The 22,345-nt window shown below is 31.0% G+C and overlaps 1 long non-coding RNA gene across 1 annotated transcript; it reads left to right on the forward strand.

The window, feature by feature from the left end:
* The first annotated feature begins 8,459 nt into the window (after window positions 1–8,459).
* LOC134683139 (uncharacterized) lies at window positions 8,460–20,957 on the forward strand. The gene is made up of 6 exons (XR_010100959.1): window positions 8,460–8,541; window positions 8,757–8,877; window positions 9,651–9,826; window positions 10,644–10,755; window positions 14,034–14,731; window positions 20,809–20,957. It is a non-coding gene; the product is annotated as an uncharacterized LOC134683139 (long non-coding RNA).
* Window positions 20,958–22,345: the final 1,388 nt, after the last annotated feature.

A 22,345-nucleotide genomic window follows, 5' to 3' on the forward strand; every position in this document is an offset into this window, starting at 1 on the left:
TATTTCACATATGTTGAATATAATTATCCTATTGTTTAAAGAAAAGCTCAGGTTTATACAAGCTGATCAATGCAACACATTAGGTTTTTTTTCATACATCATCATGCGTTTTAAATGATATTTAATGATATTGTCAAATGCACAATTGTGGCTCTGTCTATTTAAGCTTTATCCATAAAGTCTTAAAGGTTTTATTTTTCGCCTGAATATTTAATTATATTAGGTGTCAAAGATGCCATGCAGTGTTAAAAACAAAATATATATAAACATATATTTGCATTTTATCTACTGATTGAAAACAAATCATTTAATTTTGGATTAAACACATCTTCTAATTGGCAGAAAGCTATTTGTCTATCAGCTCACTGACATAATTTTGTCATGTGACTGTAACATCATTTATGGGTTTTTTCACAATTTACTCCTTAAAGCATTTTAAATAAATGGAATTCAAAGTTAAAACTATTATTATTTTGACAACTGTGAAAATTAATATCCTAAAAGTCTTGTTTGTTCCTTTTGTTATGCTAGTGTGATGGTAAATGGGCATCATTATGAAATGTGGCAAAAAAGTATACCTCACATCTCTATTCATGTTTGTATGATAAAACTTTTGCTTTTTGTAATTGGATGGCCATTCTGTTGCAGTAGGTGTTTGTTTCAAAGCTACTTAATACTCCATATTCTTTATGACACAGTTCCCTATTTAAATATAATTAGGGAAACAATGTGAATTGGTTTTTATTTGCATAAATTTAGTAAAATATTCATTGCTTAAATATATCACTGAGTGAGATGGTGTAAATTCATTGGGAAGCAGGTCCTTTTCCTCAATTCATCTTGCCCTCATATTGTTCACTGACAGGATTTCTTCATAAGAAGTTTCAGCTCAAAATCTACTTCAGGTTTATTTTAACAAGATATATCTTGTTGGTATATTATGTTTTTAGGTGCGAAAAGAAGATCAAGAAAGAGAAGATAAAGAAAGATCTTCTCACTAAGCTTCATACAAATACTTATTCATCTTCTTACAAGGAAGCTGTTTCAGCGAAAAGAATGATCTCATTTTGATAATTGCATGAAATTCAAATAACAAATTCATTGTCCATTGTTGTTTTAACAAAAATCTGACAAAAATTCACCTTTTCTTCCCATTTAATATGAAGTTGGAATGAAAATTGATATTTTGTTGTTAATTTTTTCCCAGTATTTTGTGATGTGTTCAGAGTTGTTTGAAATTTGACCAAAAATCACCATTCAAATTCATCCAATTAGACGTTTGGAATGAAATATATTTTTTAATTCTCATATGTTGAGAAGTTTATAGTAATATGATAATATTACATAGTTGCTAGGTTTGGGATTCTAAAATATGCACAGTGATAGTAAATTCTCTTCAAAACATGGCTTCCAAAATGGTTGATTTGTATGAAAATCCCTGGAAATTATAGTCTCGACCAGTTTTACTATTCCCTTAACCTGATATCAAACAAAGTTTGCTATTTCAAAATAATTCAGAAAAAGAAAAAAAATACAGGACAAATAAAAAATAGAGCAATACAAGAATTTTCTTCTCCTTTGAATTGAACAGGATTTTTTCTTTTTTGGATAATTTACTTTACACAAATATGATGATATTAAGCTGCAGTAGTCCATGTATGTTTTCTTCAGTGCAGTAGTTTGTTTCAATGTTTTTGATCAACTTAAGTATAATGTCAATATTAAACAAGATGCAAATATTATTTCTTCTCTTACAAGGTAATTTCAAGTTTTAGATTTCACAAGTGAAGCATTATGGAGTCTAAAACTTAGAAGAAATATGTGACTCTAAGTAAAGTATAGAGTCTTAATTCTTTACAGATATATGTTAATTACCTTTGAAATAAATTGCATTGATTTATATTTTTAATCTGTAGTTTGTATGGTATAAATACAGTATTAATCTTGTTAGACCCAGCTAGGGTGTTATGGTGTTTAGACAGATGATGTGTATATCTTATGCTAGGCAGGGTACTGATATGAGGGCCCTCATGGGGTTTTTGATTATGTGATTACTTGGCCGTTTTTTTAATGATTATTTGATTATTAAGCCAAATATTTCATGATTATTTGATTACCTAGGACTGTATTTTTAGTGTATGATTATTTGATTACTAAAGATAAGCAAATATTTAATGATTATGTGATTATATTGGCAAAAAAATTGTGATTATGTGATTACTAGGACCCCCCCCCCATGAGGGGCCTCTGATATTTGCTTTCATTTCTGTGCTCTTTTTTTTTTGTCTAGTGGATAATTGGTGTAATATTGTTTTATTTATTGTGATATTTCTTTTTGAAATTATGTCTTGATTTTAAAATAAAGAAATCATGAAATGTAAATGAATGATTATGTGTAACTGTGATTTAATATAAAAGTCATATTTACTGGTAGTTGATTTTATGAATTTTGCCATTTATATAGAAATAAGTAGATGTGGTAGGATCACCAATGAGGCAACTCTTTATCCTCAGTGTTCAAATGATTTGGATATAGACAATTATAGGTCACCACACAGCCTTCCAAAATGAGAAAAAAAACATAATTATAAAACATTTGTTGATGACCTTTACTCATGATTCTGATTCTTTTGATTTTGTTAATTTTACAAAGCTATTAGTTCCAAAGGCAAGTATGGATGAAAGTTAATGAAACTAATTGCCAAGCAACTCTTATGTTTCTCAAAATATCTTTAAATGGATATAGGAAGATGTGGTGTGACCGTGTGAGTGCCAATGAAACAACTATCCAAATAACAATTTATAAAAGTAGACCATTATAGGTCAATGTACGGCCTTCAACACAGAGCCTTGGCTTACACTGAACAACAAGCTATAACGGGCCCCAAAATAACTAGTGTAAAACCATTCAAACGGGAAAACCAACGGTCTTATCTAATTTAACTAGAGGCTCTAAAGAGCCTGTGTCGCTCACCTTGGTCTATGTGAATATTAAACAAAGGACTCAGATGGATTCATGATAAAATTGTGTTTTGGTGATGGTGATGTGTTTGTACATATTAATTTACTGAACATTCTAGCTGCTTACAATTATCTCGTATCTATAATTAATTTGGCCCAGTAGTTTCAGAGGAGAAGATTTTTGTAAAAGATTACTAAGATTTACCAAAAAATGGTTAAACATGACTATAAAGGGCAATAACTCCTAAAGGGGTCAACTGACAATTTCGGTCTGACTTATTTGTAGATCTTACTTTGCTGAACATTATTGCTGTTTACAGTTTATCTCTATCTATAATAGTATTCAAGATAACCAAAAACTGCAAAATTTCCTAAAAATTACCAATTTTAGGGCAGCAGCCCAACAACGAGTTGTCTGATTCATCTGAAAATTTCCTGGCAGATAGATTTTGACCTGATGAAAAATTTTACTTCTTGTCAGATTTGCTTTAAATGCTTTGGTTTTTGAGTTATAAGCCAAAAACTGAATTTTACCCCTATGTTCTATTTTTAGCTTTGGCAGCCATCTTGGTTGGTTGACGGGGTCCCGCCACACATTTTTTTAGACTAGATACCCAAATGATGATTGTAGCCAATTTTGGTTTAATTTGGCAACGTAGTATCAGAGGAGAAGATTTTTGTAAAAGATTTCTAAGATTTAAAAAAAAATGTTAAAAATTGACTATAAAGGTCAACAACTCCTTTTCGGTCATGTTGACTTATTTGTAGATCTTACTTTGCCAATATTTATTGTTTTTTACAGTTTATCTCTATAATAATATTCAAGATAATAACCAAAAACAGCAAAATTTCCTTAAAATTACCTGTTCAGGGGCAGCAGCCCAACAACGAGTTGTCTGATTCATCTGAAAATTTCCTGGCAGATAGATTTTGACCTGATGAAAAATTTTACTTCTTGTCAGATTTGCTTTAAATGTTTTAGTTTTTGAGTTATAAGCCAAAAACTGAATTTTACCCCTATGTTCTATTTTTAGCTTTGGCAGCCATCTTGGTTGGTTGACGGGGTCCCGCCACACATTTTTTTAGACTAGATACCCAAATGATGATTGTAGCCAATTTTGGTTTAATTTGGCAACATAGTATCAGAGGAGAAGATTTTTGTAAAAGATTTCTAAGATTTAAAAAAAAATGTTAAAAATTGACTATAAAGGTCAACAACTCCTTTTCGGTCATGTTGACTTATTTGTAAATCTTACTTTGCTGAACATTATAGCTGTTTTACAGTTTATCTCTATCTATAATAATATTCAAGATAATAACCAAAAACAGCAAAATTTCCTTAAAATTACCTGTTAAGGGGCAGCAGCCCAACAATGAGTTGTCTGATTCATCTGAAAATTTCCTGGCAGATAGATTTTGACCTGATGAAAAATTTTACTTCTTGTCAGATTTGCTTTAAATGTTTTAGTTTTTGAGTTATAAGCCAAAAACTGAATTTTACCCCTATGTTCTATTTTTAGCTTTGGTGGCCATCTTGGTTGGTTGACCGGGTCCCGCCACACATTTTTAGCTCACCTGACCTGTTGTTGGGTTGCTGCCCTAAAATTGGTAATTTTTAGGAAATTTTGCCGTTTTTGGTTATTATATTGAATACTATTATAGATAGACATAAACTGTAAACAGCAATAATGTTCAGCAAAGTAAGACCTACAAATGATTCAACATGACCAAAATTGTCAGTCAACCCCTTAAGGAGTTATTGCCCTTTATAGTCAATTTTTAACAACTTTTTGTCATTTTTTGTAACTTGTCTAAAAATCTTCTTCTCTAAAACTACTTGGCCAAATTAAACCACACTTATCCACAATTATCATTGTGGTTTATAGTTTAAAAAATGTGTCTGATGACCCCGCCTTCTAAACAAAATGGTGACATGGCTAAAATTAGAACGCATTGGTAAAATGCAGTTTTTGCTTTATATCTTTGAAACTAAGACATTTGGTGCAAATCTTTCTAGATTCAAATGTCCATCACAATAAGATCTATCCCCTCACAAATTTTCAGATGAATCTGGCAACCTGTTGTTGGGTTGCTGCCCTAAAATTGGTAATTTTTAGGAAATTTTGCAGTTTTTGGTTATCTTGAATACTATTATAGATAGAGATAAACTGTAAACAGCAATAATGTTCAGCAAAGTAAGATCTACAAATAAGTCAGCATGATTAAAATTGTTAGAGGACCCTTAAGGAGTTATTGCCCTTTATAGTCAATATTGAACAACTTTTCGTCATTTTTGTAACTTGTAAAAAAATCTTCTTTTCTTAAACTACTTGGCCACATTCATAATACTAGGGTATCTATTTGAAAAAAAGTGTCTAATGACCCAGCCTACCAACCAAGATGGCGAACATCAGTAAATACAGTAATAGGTGAGCGAAACAGGCTCTTGAGAGCCTCTAGTTGTATTTGGCTACAAAAGGCCATACATAAAAAAAATCTTTAAGCAAGTTAGTCAACATGGAAAAATTGGTATATTTCCATTTGGTATGACTCTTATAAAATGTTATTTAAGTATAAGAGATGTAGGTATACAGATCTGATTTTCGTTTTTGCCATGGTATTTGCATTGTAAATTTACTTTACTTTTAATATAAGTAATAATTTCTCCATGGTATTTTCAATTTCTTTTTAGCCTAATTGACAATACGATCATGTCATCTATTCCCCTCATTTGGTCCCTGGTTTCATCAGGGCAGATTTGAATAATGTAAATAATAGAAAATCTGAAAGGAGCAAAAAAGCTTGGAAAAACTATCTATTGCACCAAATTCATCAAATGAATTCTTCAGGAGGTATTGCTCTTAAAGGGGTATTGGCTATGAGATATATACAAAAAAATGAATATTATTTTGTTTGGTTTAAAATGTTTAATAAAAGTAAAATAATGAAATAATAATTCGCTTTTAGCTGCCAAATTTGATATATCGCTGGTGAATCATTTATTTGCAAGAGAATAATTTGACCTCATTAAATCTGTATTAATGTGACCTGTAACTTAACCCAATAGCTATAAGGATTGATTATTCAGGAATTAGTCGTGGTCAGCAATTGGAAGGAAACATTTTTACACAGGTAAAAACGAAATTTAACTTAAATATGTGTTTAACCTAAAACATGAAAGCAAACAAACCTGGAAAAATCCAATTGCATGAAATCGTTTCCTAATCATGCTTATGTTTATCCCGGATATGTGACCTTCGGCAGTCTTTGGAGGTCATCTCGATAGTTAATACGATGACATCAAGACTAAATAAAATTGAGAATGCAATGGGGGAATGAGTTAAAGCGACAACAACTTGAACATAGAGCAGACCGGAGTCCCCTTATAGGTCTTCAATGTAGCGAGAAACTCCCGCACATAATGCCGTCCTTCAGCTGGCCTCTATACAAATATGCATACTAGTTCAGAGATAATGGACGTCATACTTTTCTCAAAAATATACACACGAAAGTAAAATTTTAAATCATACCAGACTAGCAAAGGCCAGAGGCTCCTGACTTGGGACAGGTGCAAAATTGCGGCGGGGTTAAACATGTTTTTTGAGATCTCAACCCACCCCTATACCTCTAGCCAATTTAGAAAAACAAACGCACAACGATACACATAGTAAAGCTCAGTTTAAGAGAAGTCATATTCCGATGTCGGAATATGAGGCTAAAGATAATAAACAAAATGACAATACTACATAAATAACAACAGACTACTAGCAGTTACTGACATACCAGCTCCAGACCTTAATTAACTGATTGAAAGATTATGTCTACACGAAATTTTGATATATATAGTCTCGAGTACCTACATTGTTTACTGGGGTTTTTTTTCAGACTGGTTGTATTTGGATATACGTATGTTTATGTTATAATTTTAATCTAATATCAGAATTTGAGGCAAATCGATGGACATGATTTGTTTCTGCAATAGAAGCAACCAATAATAACTTTGTTTCTATGTTGGAAATAACTATTCAAAGAACTGATTATGGTCCCACATAAAAGTCACAGATTCGGTGGATATTATATTGGATCATTATGTCTTTTCTATAGATGAACAGCTTACACCAATTTAAGAGTCATCTAATATAGTAATATATGTCTGTCTGTCACGGTCACGTTGCTTTTATACTATTCAACTTACGTTAACCCAACTTGGTATGGAGTTGCATCATGGGCTTCAAGGATGTGTCATATCCAAAAGTCAGTTTATTTGTACCATAGAACTTAGGTAGACCGTCCAATTCTGTGATGCTGATACTACATGGGATTGGGGTGTATCATATACCAATTTTTGAAAGTAAGGTCACCATGACGTTGAAATTGTCGTATGACCCCCATGATAGTGAAACGTTTTCTGTTTTGTGTTTGGTGTATAATAATCTTCTGTATCCCTTATAATGACAAAACTTTGTATGCAGGAACATTATTCTGATCTTGATATTATTTTGTGAATTTTCAGTAAACAACAATGAGCTTTTGTCATCACTTGGAGTCTCTTGTTGTCTGATATCCTTTACACAAATGATCGGATTAATCTTTTCCTCTGGATGCTTAAACAAACATTTTAACAAACAAAGCAAGCAAGCCAACCAACCTTTAAACTACATGCATAAGAAAAATAGCTGTAAAATATGCTGAATCTACTCTTGTATTAAGATTTTTGACCCTGTTTAAAATCGGACCAGTCATTGGGGTCTTAAGTGTCATCATTCAAACATTGCATTGTTAAAGTTTTTTTTAGCTGCATTTTACCATGGGTAAACAAAAGGGGCCAAAGGGGCCAGAATTAACTTTGTTCATATTGTAAAAAACGTTTTTATTTAACTTCAAGTTAACCAAATTATCAGTGTTTTATAGATATGTATTCATGTAAATGCAGTAGACAATATCATGCAAATTTTTCCAAAATTAGGCAGGTTATTGGAGTGGTTAAATTTTACTGTCCATTTGCCCTTTAGGCAGCAACCATTTGATTTTCGGGGGGGGGGGGGGGGGGGGGGCTATGGTTTTTTTTTGGAAAAAAAAGTTTGTTTCAAGTTTTTGGAGAAAAAAATAATTTGTTTTGATTCTGAGAAAAAGAAATTGTTTGTTTCAACCTCAGCTGCCACTATATGTAATGCTAAAATTGAAAGAAAAAAATTGTTTTTTGACTTGTCGCGAAAAAAAATTGATTGTTTTTCGCCATAGGCGAAAACAAAAAATTGTCCAGAAAAAAAACCCATAGTCCCCCCCACCCCCGAAAATCTAATGGTTGCTGCCTTAGTGGAATGCTTTATCATCTGATCAAATTTCTGTTATATATTTCGTGAAACACCTTGTGTAAGGTTTCATTTCCTAGCCAATTACTCAAGTATGAAGTGAGTAGATTTCAAGTTAAAAGATTTTTATCTGTAGGTATGACCATGTGACTTACATGTTAGAATTTGGATTCAAATTAGTTTGATCTTTACATGGACAAAGACTTGCATTAGTTCCTAAAACATTTTGAAGACATAAAAAAGTTTAAAGTTTCATGACAAGTTTAAGGTATTTAATGTAGTAATAATTATTTTTTTAATGTATCCTGTTCTTGATTTCAAACTTTAGTTCAAGAAAAATTAGGAATTAAAGATTTCACAAATTTTTCATACATAAGGTTAGATGGAAACACAATGATAACTCAACCATTTCTTCATGTTGGTTTATTTATTTGAGAAGTGTAACATTTTTTACTTGTTTTAATATTAAATGTTCCTTTTCAGTTCTCTGATTCTAGGCACTTGGAGTCATTTTAATTGGTACTAGATGGGAAAACCAGACACTATAGCCATTATATAGATTTTCAACAATGCCAGACTCAGAGTATATACAGTCAGGACAAAAGTGAGTTCCCACTAAAAAAAAGTTATCATTTCAACTATTTAAAGTCGATATTTTCTAAAAGAAATTGTACTTTCAGTAGCTATTTAAAATGCCACAATGGTCAGTAAAATACATTTAATTATATAAACAAGGTTATAAACATCATCTCCTTGAGTTTACTACTAGTATAATTAATTTGGACCATGGTATCGATTTTGAAAGCTTATTATATGTTATTTCCTTTGGTTTTATATAAAAAAATAAAGGAAGATGTGGTTTCATTGCAAATGAGACAACTCTCCACAAGAGACCAAAATGACACACAAATTTTACCTATAGGTCCCCGTATTAGTTAATCATTTGGCAAAGTTGGCTGTGTTTACGTAACAAATGTAATTTTCATTTTCAGAATCTAAGGACTCTGGGTAAACTGAGATCACCCCTTGTTTTTTGTGGGGTTCATGTTGCTTATTCAGTTTTCTATGTTGTGTCATGTGTACTATTGTTTTTCTGTTTGTCTTTTTCATTTTAAGCCATGGCGTTGTCAGTTTATTTTAGATTTATGAGTTTGACTGTCCCTCTGGTATATTTTGTCCCTCTTTTGTACACCAAAAAAACAACAACATTACATCATTGATCAATTTCCATTTTTAAGATTTTTTTATGGTAACCAATCATAATAATGTTTTTGTGTATGATTTTGAAAATATTACAAATTGATCACAGAAAAACCATTGCCGCTGAAAAAGGCATCTATATATGTATGGAAAAGTAAATTTAATTTTGTATTTCAGAGAATTTACAAGACTATCCACAACCCTCTCATCTTGATGAATTGTTAAACCACAGAAACTTAAAGAAGACCTACAGATAACCTAGGATGTACAGTATAAAGAACACCTACAGAAACCTAGGCTGCATAGTATATACCACAATGTAAAAGGATCGGCCAGTTGCGTTCATCTATTAGGTATATATTGGTTGAATAATACATTTCCTATCTTCACTTTTCAAAAATTGAAGATTTTTTTTTTAAGTACAATATTGATTACCTTGCTTATTAAAAAGGCTTTGAAAGGCATAAACATGTTGAAAATATGTTGCACAGCCGTATGATATGAACTTTGTAAAGAAAAATAGTGCATATGAACTTTTAAAGAATCCAGGATATGATTTTTGTTGTCTCGCTTGACAGAGTAAAAAAGTGAGACTCCTTAAAAGGATTTCCTTTTGGAAATTGCATTGTCTATATTTACAGAGGTTGGACCTATAAGCTATCAAATCTGAACAGAAAGAAAAAACAAATGTGTAAACAATACTGGTATTAATAAGGTTATGTGGTATGATTGCTATTGAGACAATTTCCGTTTATCAACAGCCATTGGTCTTGAAACAATAACCATAATCAAAGTTAATGATACTTGCATGCACATTTTTTTTATCAGTTATGTTTACAGGACAATATTAATATCTTTTTGAGATAAATATAAATGTACTTTAAATTCAGAAATTGTTGCATGCAATTATTATTGCGAATTTGTCATTTTAGACTAAAATGCAATTTTATTTTTTGTGACATTGAGAAAATCCTGTAAAATAAAAACATCCCAATACTTTCTTAATTTACAGTGAATTTAAGTGAAAAATAGCAATGATTAAAGGAGATGCATCAAAGAAAACATAGGACCATGATGACTGTCTTAGATTGAACTATTTTTTAAAGAACCAGAAATAATATATTAGTTTCCACTCTTTCAAATATTATATACAAAAACGATATTTTTCAGGAACCCAAAAATTGAGCAATGACCTTAAAGAGTAAGCCATGTGTGCAGTAAGATATCCATCTTTGTAGTTACCAAAGAGTGGGGGTAAGAACCTAGTCTATCATTATACATGGTAAGTAATTTTTTGTTGGTTAAAAATTATGCATCAGGACACTATAATTTTTTTCTTTGATCCTCATTAGGAAAAAAAGGGGGATGCAGGTATACAACAATGAAGCAGCAACCCAACAAAAGTATTTTTTCATATCTCAAATCCCACCCTTAGAAATGAATTGAAGAATGCTCAAATACTTAGACCTGCTGATATTAAAACTAGTGCAATGCCTAAATCAAACATAATTTCAAGCAGAATTATTTTTTTGAACAGCTTCAAAGTTTAGATTTGCTAAACAAAACTACCAGATGCAACTTAACATTTTTTGAAAATCTATGAGAGGACACCAAGAGAAAACTTTCAATCCTGTTAATTTTTTTAAATACTTTATCATTGGGCTTTAACTTTGTTAATTTTTCAATTGCTCTGGTACTTTAATTTATTTAAATTTTTACAAGTGAATGGAAGTTGTTTTGATGAAAATCACCTTTTATAAATGGGAGGTAACTTTGATATCTTTTTCTTCTGTGTTTTTAAATGAAGCAAAATTTCATTTTTAAAAGAAACTGAATTTCTTCTCTCAGTTGTTCCTATTGGTAATGTCTTTTATATTCATAATTAATAACTGAAGAGTAAAATTACAGAAATTGGTTATAAAACAGAGGAGGTTTAGGGGTGGGCAGGTGCCCCCCCCCCCTTTTTCTGGAAAAAAATTGGTTGGTTATATAGGGAATCACTGAAGTGTGGCTGGAGTGGGCCCCCTCATAGACAGTCAATGGGCCCCCACTTATGAAAATTTCTGGATTCGCCGCTGTATAACATGATCCTTTGCCTTGCTTTAATACTTCTACACTTTTTTTCTTTATTTTCCACAAAATTAAGGCAATGATGTAGGATGCCATTCTAACAAAACATCACAGCATGGTGACCCTCATCATCACACTAACATGTCAAATATGTATCCTACTTCATAATATCATTTAATAATGTTAATATTCAAGTTTTAAAAAAGAATTTTTATTTAAAAAGAGATTTTACTTATTTCTATTCTGCAGAGACTATTTCACCAGCACTTGGACTGATGCACAGAGACTTCTGACAAATAATTACCGGTACTCAATAGAGTTTAATGCACCATTGGCGACCGGGTTTGAAGACGTGGAAAGCACTCTATCATTGTTGGTAGTTTTAAGTGCTTTGACCTCTTATATGAGGTGTCACATAGAAACTTATATTCCTATGTTTCATATAAATGTTCAGTGCTTTATAACTGTCAGACATCTGATTGACTTTGACTGAAGACTTATTTTTAGTGTCTGCAGAGTTAAAATGAGTTTGATCAAAACCCAGCTTATATATTCCAAATCTTGAAAAGATTTGATTTCAATTTCCTATTAAGTTAATGTTTTTACTTTTGATAGCAAGGCTGAGGGTTTATGTTCTAGAGTAAACTTTTTGGACAAAGAGGTTGTCACTGTTTCTCAACAAAATTCACGAACAAATTTAAAAAGCTAAGCTATTATGACACCCTGAGGAAAGAATATCTGTTTCTTTGAGGTTGAACAGGTTATAAAAAACAATTCATTATATTGTTTATTTTAGCCTGAGCTTCCACTCTTTTTTAAAGTTTGAAAAAAATATACATTTGAAATATCTATCCCTTAAAGGGTAACAGGATTTTTTTTTAACATTTACGAAAATGAAATAATGAAATAATATTAATTTGATTTAAGCAGCCACTTAAGTAAATTTTGTAAGATTGAGGTAAAAAAAACATGGCTGATATATTATTGTTTTCCAAGTAAAAAATTGAACCTCATTTTGGTCTGTATTGCAATTTGCATGCAACATTTAAATTGATCAAAAGTAGTGGATGGTTGTACATATATACAGCATGGTCAGATCTTTAAAGGAAAGAAATGTCAAAATTTAATATAAAAAAGAAGTAACCACAAAAATCAGCATCCCTTACTAATTTGGTCCCTATAAAATATTCTTTCACAGGCAAAACTAAAATTTTTATGCTTTCATTTTTCACTAGATTTCCTCCAATCACGTAGCTGCATTTAAAATTCCGCAAAACATAATGAGGCTTGTGGTCAAATAGTTTCACCAAGGATTTGTATAGTTAGACTAACTATACAAATCCTTGGTTTCACCCAGGTCCAATAGTTGGAAATATTTGACAAGTCCAATAGTTCAAAGCTTGTAATTTGAAAAATGGTGAAAATATTGTGTACTTATTTTATATAGAAAATGATAACTGAGGTATAAGAATGTATACTTATTAATTGTATAAAAATGTATACTTATTAACTGTGTATGAATGGAGAATAGTAAGTTTATTGTTCCTCATTATGCAACTATTGTCCTGAGGCGTAGCCGAGGGCAGTAGTTGTATCTGAGGGGACAATAAACTTACTTTTCCACAAATTTCCAGTCTGTAAGTGTTTTATTATATTGAAAAAGACAACAGACAACAAATGGCTGTGATAAATCAACTATTGCAATGGCAGAAACCCAACAATAACATTTACTTCATAAATATTCTGAAATTCTAAGGCTACGTCTTGCACTGATGTCAACCCTAGATACAATGGGTAAAAATTACTCCCGCTGGTATTTTCAAAATCCTCCATTATTGCTGCATCGGAAATCCAGCAAAATATGATGAAGCTTGCAGTCAAATAGTTTCAACGAGGTCCAATAGTTGGAAACTTTTGACTAGTCCAAGTGTTCAAAGCTTGTAAGTCAAAATATTGTGTACTTATTTTTATATAGAAAATGATAACTAAGGTAAAACAAATATTTCTTTTTCATTTCAGGGGGTAAAGTGACTTCAAAGAAATGAAATAAGGTTGGTTGGTCCATTTTATTTTTTGTTTTCAACATGTAATGTTTTATATGTATTTCTATTTCATTTTAAGGTTAACCACAGACGTTTAATTTATAAAGTTTCTTTTTGTTGCAGATGGAGCTAGGAGGATGTTTCAGTCACAGACCTTGGATGGACTCCGTTGTAGCAGACTAGGGAGGGTAGCGCATAGTTCTCGCAACGCTATACAATAGTAACAAGCTCATTCTACTCTGAGATTGTTAAAGGGCCTGTTTGATAGAAGTGACGCCAACGTTCTCCAAAACTACTAATTTATAAATTTTCTTTCTATTACAGATGGGGGCCAGAGGCAGATTCAGTCATAAACCTTGATTATGACTGATTAGAGATCTGCTTCAATGGAATTGACAAAAATTTCCTCTAACATATTACTAATCTTTATTATCTGTTTCCATTACAGAGTTTTTACAGAGGATATAGGTATACCGTATTTTTAATTTTTTTTGGTCCTGTTTGTAAGTTTGTCATAAAGAAGTGGTATGTGGTATTAATGTCAATGGGATAAAACACACAGATAAAAATAAGTTAAATACTTTTTTAAGTATGGATGAAGAAAGACAGACTACCCTATAACCAAAAGAAAGGACAGACAAAAGTATGCCAAACAATACACACACTAAAAAATGTACAACACCAATCAAATCAAAGACCAAGGATGAACTCAGGTGATCCAGGAAGTCGGCACCAAAAGAAAGGACAGACAAAAGTATACCAAACAATACGCAAACTAAAAAATGTACAACACCAACCCAATCAAATACCAAGGATGAACTCAGTTGATCTAGTAAGTCGGAACCAAAAGAAATGACACACAAAAGTAACTAAAAAACGTACAACACCAACCCAATCAAAGAACAAGGATGAACTCAGGTGATCGATAAAGTTGGAACCACAAGAAATGACAAGACAAAATTTAACAAAACACTAAACTGATAACTAAAAAATGTACAACACTTACACCCAACCAGAGGCCAGGGATGAACTTGGGTGACCCAGGACAGAAGTACTACAAGGATTGTTTTGTTTACAACCAGGACAGGACAGGACAGAAGTACTACAAGGATTGTTTTGTTTACTACCAGGACAGGACAGAAGTGGGTGAGTAATTGATATGTTAACAAATTTACAAATTGATAAAGTTAAGGGTGTTTTTTTGTTCATTGTTTCTTCAATTTTAAATTTTAAATGTGACAAGATAAAGATGGCACATAATTTTCAAATAAAGTTTTTGAAAAATATTTTTCTTTGTTTGTTATTTTGAAGTATCTTCATGTTTGGCAAAATTTTACTTGAAATAAATATACTCCAAAATTTATTAAATTGATAGACCTTTTTTCACGGAAAATATTGGTTATTTGACAATCATGTGAGTCAGGTTAAGACAATGATGACTCAGTCTTACTCAATGAAACACTGGTATCTTGCATTATGAGGGGCTTTAGCAAGGCATGCTACCTTGTGTAAAAGAATAAAGCTTTCAATCACTATGTTAGAAACATTACTCATTAATTCCAGAGTTCTGATCAGGATAAATCAAATTCCCACAAAAAAATAGTCCTTATACTGAAATCCCTGTGGCTTAAAAAATAATTAACCTTGCGGTCTGTAAAAAATCCTTATGCCCCTTAATCATGATGATAAAAAAAATAATAATTTCAGAGTGAAGGGGAGGTAACTCAGATAAAATGAATTTACTAATTTGAAAGAACTTAAAAACTATATGATCCAATTGGTCCGAGTACACAGTTATCGTCCTTTGATTTTCGTTGTCCACGAATATAGTCCTTAGTGTGGACAGTGTGTTACTTGCCAATGTTTGTTATACCCCTTCCAAATTTATTTCTCCATGTTTTATGCCTCGTATTGCAAGTTGGGGGGTGAAAGGTCAAAAATTAGCACTTCGGAAGCTGTCAAAAGATTTCAAGACCCCCTCAACATACAATTGTCCATATTTTGAGTTAGAGCTGATGAAGTTTTCTATAATTTTGATATAATTTGTCCCAATAGTAGTACAACACACTGTAAAAATATTATTGAGAAAGCGCAGGTGGGATTTTTTTAATTTTCATTTATTGTCTAAAAGAAATGCACTACGAAATAACTGTGTACTCGGACCTAAGAGGTGAAATCAGGAAATATAGAATCTGTACTTTGTCAACTTCCCTGAATGATTTGATGGTTTCAATTTGTCAAATAGCATAAAACTAAAGGATTTAAATTTTTATTTGATAGAATTTCTGCAAAAATTACCAATTTTAGCATTATATGGTCAAAATAAGCATTTCATAGCTTTTTCAATTTTGATGCACAAGTGGCATTCTGACTTTCTATCTGACATATTTTCATGTGTCAATTTTTGTGTTTCTATGCTTTAATCCAGTTGTATTACTCATTTGTGAACTCTGAATCTTAAGAAAAGAAGATTATCTCAGACAATATGAGCAAAATGTGTTGAATAAATGACCCTCGTCTAACGCCCTGTTTGGATCAAGTTAAATGTTAGGAGTATAGCACATAAAAGTTGAAGTCCATAATAAAGACCTCACTAAATTTGTATAAAAAGCACTAAACAATGTCTTTTGTACCTGTTTTATTTCACATAATATATCTCTTTACTTCTGTAGGATAGCATGTGGTTCAAATATAAGCCTGTTGAGACTAAAATTGCATGCAATTTTTCACTAAAAAGTGAAAAATCTTTGTATCAGACCATACTGTCTGCTAAAAAAGTTGAATGTAAGAGCCTTTTTGTGCTCAGATTTATTGTATCATGTCACTTGAGTGTAGAAATGATAGAAAAGACACAAATTTTTATTTCCTATAGCTTCAATATGCATTTTTAAATGTAAATATGTGCTACAGCCTAAATTGACACTAAATTAGTTTTAGTCTTGGTCTAAGACCCTTTTAAACTTATATGATATGTTATTTGTAAGTTTTCTTTCCATTTAAAGTGTGTGTAAGGATTATTTATAATCAAAAAGCTTCACAAATTTAAAATTGCTGGAAAATATTACATCTTCATGTAAGGCCCCCTTCATTAAAAAACCTCCATTTTCAGGCACAGGCTCATATAAATTTGACTTTTTAAAAAATTATGCTAAGTCTGATATATCAAATGAGTATTCTATTGCTTTAAATACATAATATATTATATATTAAGGCATTTTAAAAGTATTTTTTTGCAATATTTCAATTTTATAAGCCCCAAATGTTGATAGTTGAAATTTCTCAATTTTAACGTCTAAATTTAACACGCAAAGTTGAATATAGAATTAATCATATTGTCTTTAATATATATCCTATTGCTATGAAACTTTGTTAGCAGTCTTATTATATATTAAGCTTAAGTCATACCAAGTTTTATTAAGATTGGTCAACTTTTTCTATCCTATTAGGTCCGAGTACACAGTTATCGTCCTTTGATTTTCGTTGTCCACGAATATAGTCCTTAGTGTGGACAGTGTGTTACTTGCCAATGTTTGTTATACCCCTTCCAAATTTATTTCTCCATGTTTTATGCCTCATATTGCAAGTTGGGGGGTGAAATGACACTGTAAAAAAATTGGGGTCATAAATATTAATGTAAAGTAGTGATTAGGTCCAGCTGAAAAAAGGTCAAAAATTAGCACTTCGGAAGCTGTCAAAAGATTTCAAGACCCCCTCAACATACAATTGTCCATATTTTGAGTTAGAGCTGATGAAGTTTTCTATAATTTTGATATAATTTGTCCCAATAGTAGTACAACACACTGTAAAAATATTATTGAGAAAGCGCAGGTGGGATTTTTTTAATTTTCATTTATTGTCTAAAAGAAATGCACTACGAAATAACTGTGTACTCGGACCAATTGAGCTATACATTTGTAAAGTAAGACCCAGGGACCATGCTCAGAGAAGTCATTTGTATACATATTATTTTACATTAGGGAAGTTGAGTCCGTACAATGTGTGGTACACCCAAGTTAAAAATACTTTCTGAATTAGTCTTCTTTAATATTAGTTATAAATATTCACCATTAAAATTTCTAATATTTCTGCAGGGTTATGATGAGCAATTTTTAATTGTGAATGTTTTCATATTATTTATTACAACAGTGGCCAACCCAATAATCATTTGCAGGCGCGGATCCAGCCATTTTAAAAAGGGGGGTTCCCAACCCAGAGTAAAAGGGGAGGGGGGTCCAACTGTATGCTCCCTTTCAAATGCATTGACTGTCCAAAAAAAGGGGGGTTCCAACCCCTGGAATCGCCCCCCTGGATCGGCCACTGATCCATGATAGCCAAGCACCTGTACTCAAAACATGTCTAACTTTTCTGTATGATTGCACTAAAAGATTTGTCCATAATTTTCAATAGTTAAATCTATTGATGTGCAACAACATAAGAAGCAAAATATAGAAGTTGGAGATTAACCCAGGGTATAACCCCTTCTTTATATTTTGGGTGTTAATTTAATATTAAAAGTTATCAATACAGAGATGATGATAGTTGTAATAACTTGAGATGAGGTTCAATATCCTGGTAATGATTATTTTCTCTGTATTTTCACCACTACAAACTGTCATTTGATCCAACGACTAAAAAGGTTTTTTTACATTGTCTTAAACTTAAAGGTCTATCAGTACTTTTTTGTGGGGAAAAAAAAGTAAACTCACAAAAAAAAAACTAAACGCTGAGGGAAAGTCAAAACGGGAAGTCCCTAATCAAATGGCAAAATCAAAAGATAATGGGTTTTATAAAGTAAATGCATTTTTTTTTGTCCTTGTTTAAAAAAAAGAATGTCATTTAAATGAAAATTTCAGATTTATAAAGAAATAACTTTCCTGAGATATTAAAATTAAAATTTAAGATTTATAGTAAAATAATAATTTTCCTAAAATTTTTACATTTTCAATGCATTGTAGTTGTCAGATTATAGAATGACATTATTACTTGAAATTGATTTAAACTCATAGTCTAGTACATTCAAAGTTCAGAAGCAAAACATTTTTTTCTTCAGAGTTTTGGCGTAGACTTAACAAATATCAAATGATCATTTCAGAAATACATTATGCTTGGAGCGCTGCGTGTCTTTACTAACATATAACAAAGTTGCTTATTGGTGTTTAAGGAGTATGGTTGGTTATGTCTTCTGTTTGTTTCAGTTGGTCTTTGGATTGTTCTTTGGATTGTTCTTTGGTTTTGAGGTATTTAGGATGGTGTGTTTACCTTTCAACGGAATCTATATATGTAATTCTGAAATGAAAAATATTTGATATTTCTAGTCATAAAAAAAATAATTTAATGTTTGAGAATAAAGCTGATTGAACTTTGCATCTGTACAATTTTCATACTTTCTTTAATTTCTGATTTTCAAAATTTAGAAAAAATGAATATCTTCAATCAAAATCTAAATTGTATTTGACATACTATGATGTATTGGAAATGGAAAACTAGAATAACATATTCTCGTAAATTAATGGAAAATGATCCCAAAAGTTTTTTTAAATAAACTTAATCTTCTTCAAAAAAATTTCTGGTTATCTTCATCTTAAAAACTTTAAAGCACTGATCACTATCAAGATAATAAAGAAGTAAAAATACATTTTTATAACAGCCAAGCCATAGCGAAAATTCGGCCATACAAAAAAGAATTTGGATGTTTAATCAACACTTATTATAGAGCTATAAACATAATCGCAGGGGTAATTAATTCTTAAAAAAAGGAAAGCTTGGACAAGTCTTAATATTTTGTGAACAATAATAAATTTCTATGATATATAGATTATTATCATAATTTTACTGAATTACTGATAATTTCCTTTCTCAGCTTAGTAGAAAGATATGGAAAGTATCTCTAGAAACTAAGGCTGCACTTGCCATTGTCAATGTAAATTTCAAAGTCATCATAAGCAAAATAGCAATAAACAGGTTATCATGGGTCATCTCAACTTGATAGTTTTTCTCACTTTTGCGGTACCAGCTCAAGGGAGATAATCAATCTCGTTGAGATGACCAACAAAATTTATGATGAATTTATTTTGAGTTATCTGAAAGTATCATCATCTCAAAGTGAAGAGTCATTTCCTATATCTTACAGTAGTTAATTCCCTTTGCTTCAAGCTTCTCAACCTTGGGTTAATTTTCATCTCTCACCTTCAACACTTAGTTTTCATCCACAGATTCCAGATATTTAGTGATAACTTCATTATTATGAGACCATAATTGACAACTGGTATCAATGTTTTAATTTTACTTGTTAGTCCCGTTTAACAATTGCTCATCGTAATTTGTAAAATTAAATTGTCTTGAGTTTAAGCATTTCTTTGTCCAGACAAAGAGTAATAGTGAGAGCTTTACTCTCTAACTGGGATCCAACTTGCCTCATTAGTTCAAAAGAGTTTTCCATTAGTCCATAATTGTTGCAAGCTATACTTTATTGTAGTTTTAACATGGGTAGGCATTATATATGTGATTATTTTTGCCTAAGCGACAGCATACAATCATTTCTGTTAACCAAGCAGTTTTAGATTTATATAAGACCCTGTTTCAGACTTTGGGGATTTAATCACTAAAAGTTAAAGATAATCAGACTACTTTAGATTTAACTAGTAATCTGTTTTCTTTTAATCCCAGTAGCACAAAAGAGCTGATTCCTGTAAGTCTGTTTATTGCCTGCTTCTGGTTTTTATCCATTTAAGGAACCACAGGGGCAGATCCAGCCATTACATTATAATGCATTAAGGAACCAGCGATTCCGTAGGTGCAGTAACCTTGCCTCAGTCCATTATTGTTAAGATATCAGTGTTTTTTCTTTTTCTCTCACAAAAGTCATTGGAAGTAATCAAAATTACACTCATAAATAATCCTAGAACAAAAAATAATACTCTTCAATTGTAAATTTTGCTACTATTTTTCTTTCAAGTATAAAACTTAAATAAAAAGTAAAAATCTATTTTATTGAAGTATATTACGTGCCATTTGAATTTTGAAATTAATTTTAATAAATTATAAAGTATTAATTAATTTGAATTATAAAGTATTGAAATTAATTTTTATTATAAAGAATCAGTATTTATATCATTTTTTTTAGTTCTAAATTCTTTCTTTCTAATATTTTTATTAGATGTAAAGTTTTCATACTTGATGCATGTAATATCATTTTACATCATATTTGTATTTTTTCATTTCAGCTTCTTTTTCTTGTACCACTGAAACTTCACAGAATAATTGCGTCTATTTTGAAGTTGTGTACCTGCTTATATGGAATTGTTTGAGGAATTTCCCCCCATTTTTCCTTTAATTCTGATCTTGAAAACTGTTTTCCGAAATTTTTAAATATGGTACTGATTTTGTGTAGTCAACTGCTGCAGTTTTCAATCTCTTTTTTTTTAACTTCACACAATGATTGTTCAAATATTTTAAAAGTTGTCCACTTTTTTTCCCCGACTTGGGAACTAAGTAATTTTCTTCAAAGGTAAAATAAATAATTTTTAACCAATACCTTTTGGAATTCACATCGAGTTTGCAAATTTATAGAGGCTTTTACAAATTTTGGCTACTATGTAAATGAGTTAAGTAAACCTTAAAATGAGATATTATTGATTAAATATGCTTCAAATTCAAAATATTATAAAAATGTAGATTCAATGTGTTTGCTATTTTACTACACTGTACTTTTTTTCCTACATTTGTATAAATATTACTACACTGTACTTTTTTTCTGACATTTGTATAAATATTACTACAATGTACTTTTTTTCTTACATTTGTATAAATATTACTGCACTGTACTTTTTTTCTGACATTTGTATAAAAATTCCTACACTGTACTTTTTTTCTGACATTTGTATAAAATTTAAAAAAAAAATGCATGTCTGGTACTTTTTAAATGAATTTCATAAATAATTTGTATTTTAAATTGAGAATTTCTCCTGTTTCCACCATTGTAAAAATAATGTGAGATGCCTTGGAACATTCTGGTGACTAATAATGATGAACAATGGAAATGACATTTCATTACTTAGATAAAATGGATTCAGTGGACTGATTAGCATAAATAACTATGATGGAAAACCTTTGAAGGCAGGCAGGATAGCAGCTCTTGAAGGAAGATGGTCAAATAAATCTTCAACCAAGTCTGAGGCTTTACCAAGAAATTAAGAAGGTAAGTTTATTTAAGCCAAATATTTGTATACATTTTCTGGTAACATTTGACAAGAAGTGCATATTTAGACAACATGACAGCACCAGTCTGATCTTCTGCACGCAGAACACCATTGATGTATTAATTTTAACAAGTTTTATAATTTGAATTGCCATTTTCTTGAACAAGATTTTCGATCAATATTTAAAATTTCTAGGGGAGACAAGTACAATAAACAGCAAGATTTGTTCATTCAATAGATAATTAACTGTTTAATTTGCACATCACTTTTGTGAAGTTAAATTCCAAACAAAAAACTATGACTTGTTTTATTTTTTTTATGTCAAGTTATCTGCTTTATTGTCGAGCCTTCGACTTTAGTCGAAAAAGCGAGATTAAGCGATCCTACATTTCGGTGTCGGCGGCGGCGGCGGCGTCCACAAATATTCACTCTGTGGTTAAAGTTTTTGAAAATTTAATAACTTTCTTAAACTATACTGGATTTCTACCAAACTTGGACAGAAGCTTGTTTATGATGATAAGATAGTATCCAGAAGTAAATTTTGTAAAAATAAAATTCCATT

This window comes from Mytilus trossulus, chromosome 9, assembly GCF_036588685.1.
Source record: "Mytilus trossulus isolate FHL-02 chromosome 9, PNRI_Mtr1.1.1.hap1, whole genome shotgun sequence".
Classification (NCBI taxonomy): domain Eukaryota; kingdom Metazoa; phylum Mollusca; class Bivalvia; order Mytilida; family Mytilidae; genus Mytilus; species Mytilus trossulus.